At 42.7% G+C, this 6,816-nt stretch overlaps 1 non-coding gene across 1 annotated transcript; it reads right to left on the bottom strand.

Moving 5' to 3' along the window:
* Positions 1-517: 517 nt before the first annotated feature.
* Positions 518-623, bottom strand: LOC131257160 (small nucleolar RNA R71). The gene has a single exon (XR_009177175.1). It is a non-coding gene; the product is annotated as a small nucleolar RNA R71 (small nucleolar RNA).
* Positions 624-6,816: the final 6,193 nt, after the last annotated feature.

Below are 6,816 nucleotides of genomic sequence, written 5' to 3'. Positions count from 1 at the left end.
GATCACACAAAACGTCTTATAAGTGAGAAAATTCGATTAAAGTCTTATCCAACAACTTTGTCAAAAAAGATCTTGATGCTTGTGAATTAGCCAGAAACATGGCTGAGAATGAACTTAATTAAGATGAGAATAAAGTATATAATGTGCCACCAATTAGGATGTTACGTGATTACTTACAACTAACAAGAACGAGTGTTCATTCTTGTATGGTTTTTCTAACTAACGTGAGAATGCGGGCAATATTAATTTTAAACTTAGAGTGATATAGTTACTTCTAAAATTTAATGGACTTGACTCTGAAAAGACCTACTTACATATAAAGGAATTTAATGAAATAATTGCTACTTTGCATTATAACAATATCTTTGAAGATATGGTTAGGCTTAAACTATTTTTCTTTTCTTTGAAGTAGAAAGCCAAATCTTGGCTACACTCCTCGAGGCCTAGAACCATAGGGACAAGTTAAGAGATAACTAGAAAATTTCTTAAAAAGTTATTCCTTAATCACAAGACCAACAACCTGAGACATAATATCATTAATTTCTCCCAAAAGGAGAATAAAACTTTCTTTCAATGTTTGGAACGTTTTAAGGAACTCTTACTCGTCTTCCCACATCATGGCTACAAAACATAGTTAGTGATTAGATTCTTCAATAGTGGTTTGCGCTCAAACATGCACCAATTTGTAAATATGATGTGCAATGGTAAATTTTTTAGTAAAGGTCCTAATGAAGCTTGTGATTATTTTGATCTTCTAGCTGAGAATGCCTAATCTTGGTATACATCCAATAACATAGATAAGATTAAGCCTGTGTCCAAGGACAAAGGAGGTATGTACATTCTAAAAGAGGATGCTGATGTTAATGTAAAGATAATGTGTAACAGCCCAAATTTTCACTGCCAGAGTTTGTACTCATGCCCGAGGAAACCAAGTGTTAATGATGTATAAATTAGATGCTCTAGAAAATTTTTTGTTTACATCTAAATACATTCGTGAAGGTAACATTCACAAGAATAAATCAACTATATTGATTATATATCATCAGAGTAAAAAGAATAATCAAATGGCCTCATAATGAGAGGTTTATTACAACATCAGAGTTCACAGTGAAAGTATAAATCTAAATAGTAAAACTGTCTTCTTAGTCTTTCAAGATAATCTTCTATAGGGAAGCAGTCCTTTAAGTCTTCAATCTATACATCACCTGCGTCATCTATATGGTTGGGAGATGGTCAATGCCCTACTCATAGTGAAGGTTATCCTTCAAGATTAACAATAATTCAAGAGTAATCATAAAAGTAAAGTAAGAGTCTAATATGTCTCGTGCTCCACTATCACGAGGGTATCAGCATGCGCAAACAACCTACATGAGATGCATGCCTAGCAAAGTATGTGGGGTTCATCATAACAGTGATCATCACAAAGTAGAATGCAATTGATAGATAACCAGCTCGACCCACACTATCACTATACGGATATTCGCCGACATGGCCAATACTACCGTGGATTTACGAGAACTCCTCAGAGTGCACAACACATGAGCTGGGTGATTTACGTGACATGACTTGTTCATGGAGCGACTATTTACAACATCTAATCCCGGGGTGATGTGACGTTGTTGTGACTTACACGCATCGATTTATGCACCACTACCTGAAGGCCCAAGGACTTACATGCCCCAAGAGGGTCTCTACCTAGAGCGCATTACGTCCATGATAGAATATTTGAATCACTAGTTGTGATACATTTTACACATCACTTGCACTTATAGAGAATATAAACTGAATCATAACGAATATAACTGAATCTAAATCATAAAGAATATCAATTTAATTATGGAGGTTCTGAAATAGCAAGACACATGCCCATGCCGTAAAGATAGACAGCATAAGGCCAACATAATAAAGAGAAGAGTGACAATGGTCAACTCTATAATATGAAGAGTGGCAATGGCCAACTCAAATAAAGAGATGAGTAGCAGGGCCAACTCAAATAAAAAGATGAGGCAGGGGCAAGGCTTGTATCCATGGCCTCACATAAATTCAGAGAAATCACTTGTATTTGACATGATGTCATAATCCCCGCAGGGCCAATAATTGTAATGATAATAACTGAATCAATTGACAGGATAATTTCCAGAAAAATATAAACATGAGAGGCAGGATGATTCACATCATTAAAGGTACAGAAAGAAGAAAGAAAGAATAACTAGATATTCCTGTCATGCTGGGTTTCTTCTGGATGGCGGTCGGATCACCCCCTACAGTTTCTTGGACAGCTCTGATCATCTCAGATCATTAGCCTTTAAACGGACGGTGTCCATTTGGATTTCGGATGCGGAAGCTCTATTGTGAACTGAAGGTTACGGGCTAGTAACTCTTTACATGCAAAGGACGATTGGGAAAGGGAAAAAGAGGAGAAAGGCTTTGGTGAAGGGATGGCGGAAGGTGCAAGGACGAGTGGCAAAGGGGAGGAAGGATGGGTCTCACCACAGCGGAAATGCAAATGAAAACCCCCTTTCACCATATTCGCGGCCAACCTTACTTTTGACACATCGGAAGAGGATCTGCTTCGGATTTTCGGAAGGTATGGAAAACTTGTGGGGGTTTACTTCCCTAGGGATTTTATAACAAGGAGATCAAAAGGCTATGCATTTGTGACTTTCAACTACGAGCAGGAAGCCTTCAATGTTGCGAACTGCCTCCACAGGAGGAGGATAGATGGTCTGATTGTTACCCTTTAATGGGCTCAACAACCTTAGGAGAAAGCCAACTAGGGTCGGAGGGCTATTGCAGATCCTTAATAGAGAGTAGCGCCCCCCCCAGACAAGTATGCCCTGCACTAGGAAAGCCTCTGAATGCGACTCTTCTACCCACTTACGCATCAATAGCAAAGGGATCCTACCCTCCAGAGCAAATCCCTCTCCAGTGTAGTGCTGCTCATGCCACATCTCATGTTGGGAGTGCCAATGCATTCTTCATTAAATTCAATTCAAAGCTTGTTAAACAGACCAAGAGACTACTAGATCTAGCTCTAATCGCTTGTTGTTCCCAACAGGTCTCAGTGTCCCAAATGCTAAATGAACTCCGCAGATTGTTGCAGGTGTCTGCCCAGGTGGAAGTTGCTCGATTGGGACCTCTTCACTTCCTAGTGAAATTCAAAGAGTGAAAAGAGATGGAGTGTTTTGAAGCTGATCGTGCTATGTAGCACAAGATGAACATAGCAAAGGTGAAGAAATGGTAAGATTGGGATAACCCTCTTCCTAGTGGTGTGTGGCTTCGTCTGTTGGGCATTCCGCCCAATGCGTGGTTCCCGAACACCATTGTCAGGCAAGCAAATTCATTCGGACAAGTGGTCAAGATTGATAAAATTGTGGCGAAGGGAATCTTCCAAGTGTTTACGAGAGTGAGGGTAAAACTCTCATCCCATTCGGAACGGTAGAGAGTGCGGGTCCTTCAGGTTAAGGGCCGGGATTATCCCATTTTTGCCGTTTTGGAGAGTCAAATCAGTGTGGGTGGTCACATTGCTCCATCAAAAACATTTGCTATAGGTACAGAATCCACAAAATCTTAGGTGGAGAAGTTGTTTTTCAAAGAGCCAGGTAGCACCAAGCTTTGCCCATTACCTGTTTGTGGAAATGCTGCAGATAATGCAGAGCGGATGCCTATCCTGCTTAATGCGTTGGCCGGATCTAACAGTAGGAGTGTCATGGAGCAAAATCGAACAAACGCCAATACTCCCAGCTCAAGCGGTGTTCTTCCGTTCTCGGGCCGCCAGGTGAGCTCGAGCAGAGAGAGAAGGCCTTCTCCCACTACTCACAGAGCAAAGGTCCCTACTGTTAATTCTTATCTACATCGTTCTGACCCCTCCAGGCCCTCTACAAGGTTGCTATCCCATGGACCCACCGAATGCGCCTATGACTGATGAAGGTAGAACAACTCAGCTAGCGAACAAGTGCAGGGGAGAAGTCCAGTTTGAAGACCAACAAGGCCCAAAAGTTTTGGCAACGTAGCTGCCAAGAGCTTCAGAGGCTAATTAGACTACATTGCTCCAACAGTTAGTCAGGGAATCAGATTCTGTTATTGTAGAAGCTCAACATCAATAGGAGCCTACCCCATCAGAGAATCAACAAGTTACTCTGCAGGAGCTTTAGAGCACTAAAGGGGAGAGGGGAGGGCCTTGTTATCAGGACATGTCAACCCTACATAGCAGACCTGAGATTGTATCAACCTCCCCTACCTCCGGGAATTCCCAGAAGGCTTGGAGGTGGGGACACCTTAGGAAAATTCCAGCTGATCCCTTATCCTACAGGACGAGATCAGAAGGGAGCTCACCAATTCGCCCAAGTCAGTATGCAGGAGGGTCCTATTGCATCCAAGAGCACCTTCTTAGTGTCGAAGGCCCTCAGAAGAGTGGTGGAGAACTCATCCTATTGGCTCAGTCTCCGAGAGTAGTAGTGGAGAATTCTGACCAGATTCAAGTAAACATTTCGATGTACTTCTAGCCACAGAAACTACACATAGCTCAAGATCAGATGCAGGCTTAGTTGAGTATTGACAGAGTTGATTCCAAGTCTGGGTATACAAAATACAACATATCAGGAAGGAGGAACTTTAGGGAACAAGAGAAACCTCAAGAAATAGAAGGCAGGGGGTCTCAGTCAGCATGTACGGCTGCTAGGTAAAGGCAGACAAAGATTTGTTTCAAGCAGGAAAATGGCTAGGCTGATGGAAGAAGGAGAATGGTTCTGTCGGCTACGGAGATTGAAGAGAAGATCGGTCAACTCAGGATGTGTTTCGGATGGATAGTGCTATAATTTGGAACGCCCGTGGGGTAGGGAACAAAGCAACTATCAGGTCCTTGAAGAAGTTAATTTGCAGGCACAATCCCATGTTGGTTGTTGTATTGGAGCCCATGGTCAGGGAAGACAAATGTATTGCCATTGGGCTCAAGTTGGGATTTCATTCCTCCCTCTCGAATGGTGATGTGGGGGGTAAGTTTGGGTCTTTTTTAAAAACCATCTCTCAATTTCCTTCCATGCTTCCACCAATCAGTGGATTTCATTGACGGTTTCGATCTAGGATGGCAAGACTTCAGGTCTTCTTACAATTGTCTATGCGAAGTGTTCTCATATTCTTCCAAGGGTGCTGTGGCAGGATTTGGTTAACATAAGTAACAATGTTTCAGGGCCATGGGTAGTGGGGGGTGATTTCAATGCCATTGTTAAAGCTAGCGAAAGACATGGAGCCAGTGTGGGAGAAACCCTTAGTATGGTAGAGTTTAGTGATGCTATGCAGAGTTCGGGGCTCCTGGATGCAGGCTATGTTGGTAATCCGTTCACGTGGAGTAATAATAGGGCTGGGACCGCGAGGATCTGGGCGCGCCTAGACAGAGTTTTAGTTAATGACGAGTAGGCGGATACTTTTCCTTTATTCCAAGTGAAACACTTGCCTCGAGTCAACTTGGACCATACGCCTCTCTTGCTTTCCTTCCCTGTCTCCCCTCAGCCATTCATTAAACCCTTCAGATACCAACGAATGTGGTCCATGCACAACTCCTTCTAGATCATGGTCAAGAAAGTGTGGATGGGGTTAAGCTCTCACAATCCCATGTTAAACGTCTAATTAAAACTGAAAAAGACTAAGCAAATCCTAAGAATGTAGAACAAGGAAGTGTTTGAAAATGTGTTTTCACAGCTCAAAGAGGCAGAGGCAGATCTTAATCAATTGGAAAACTGGATGCAGCAGGATGGGTCGGAGGATCTAATGATTCAAAGCATGGCTGCCATGAGGAAATTGGCTCAGTTAAAGCTCATGGAGGAGGTTTTCTGGAAGTAGAAAGCAAGAAATTCCTAGCTACAGGAGGGAGATAGGAACACGAGACATTTCCACGCCATAGTGCAAGAGTGCAACAGGAGAGCTAACATCTCAAAAATAAAGGACAACAATGGGGTATTGATTACTGATGTAGTGGGAATGAAGGTAAAAGTGGTAAATTTCTTTTCCACCCTTTTTCAGGCAGACCCCCCCTCTTCTTCAGATGATCTTCTTGCAGCTATTTCGACTGTGCTATCCTCTCCAAAAAATGCAGCTCTCCTGGTCCCTCCAACACTTGCAGAGACTCTTGAGGCGCTCAAGTCTCTTCCTATGGATAGCGTGCCCGGGCCAGATGGATTTCTAGTTTCTTTTTATATTGATTGTTGGCCAATGGTAGGGGAGGACATTCACAAGGCTGCCTATTTTTTTTGTGGAAAGAGGCCAAATGCCTAGAGCGTTTTCGGCTTTGCTGATCAGTCTAGTCCCTAAGAAATCGGCGGCCTCTTCTTTTTCTGACTATTGGCCTATAAGTCTATGCAATGTTATCTACAAGATTTTCTTTAAGCTCAAAGCTTTCTGCTTGAGTAAGATTCTTCCTAACCTTATATCCATGGAACAAGGGGCTTTCATTTAAGGTAGGTCGATCACAGATAATGTTGCTATGGCCTTAGAGGCGATGCGGAATATAAACCGAAAATCCTCTCCAGAGGAGGAAACCTCATCATGAAGCTTGATCAGGAAAAAGCTTATGACAAGGTGGAATGGGGCTTTCTTAAGACGGTTATGAAGCGATTCTGCTTCAGTGACAGATGGGTTTTGTTGATGGAAGCATGTTGGGGAAACTGTTGGTTTTCAGTTCTATTCAACGGGGAGCCTACTGGTTTCTTCAAATCTTCAAGGGGGCTTCGCTAGGGGGACCCCATATCCCGGGTTATTTATTCTTGCGGCTGAAGTCTTCTCCAAGAACTTCAAGCAGCTGGTGGAAAGGGGTTGGTGTAG

Source organism: Magnolia sinica, chromosome 9, assembly GCF_029962835.1.
Source record: "Magnolia sinica isolate HGM2019 chromosome 9, MsV1, whole genome shotgun sequence".
NCBI classification, from domain to species: Eukaryota; Viridiplantae; Streptophyta; class Magnoliopsida; order Magnoliales; family Magnoliaceae; genus Magnolia; species Magnolia sinica.
This window is presented reverse-complemented; position numbering and strand designations above follow the sequence as displayed.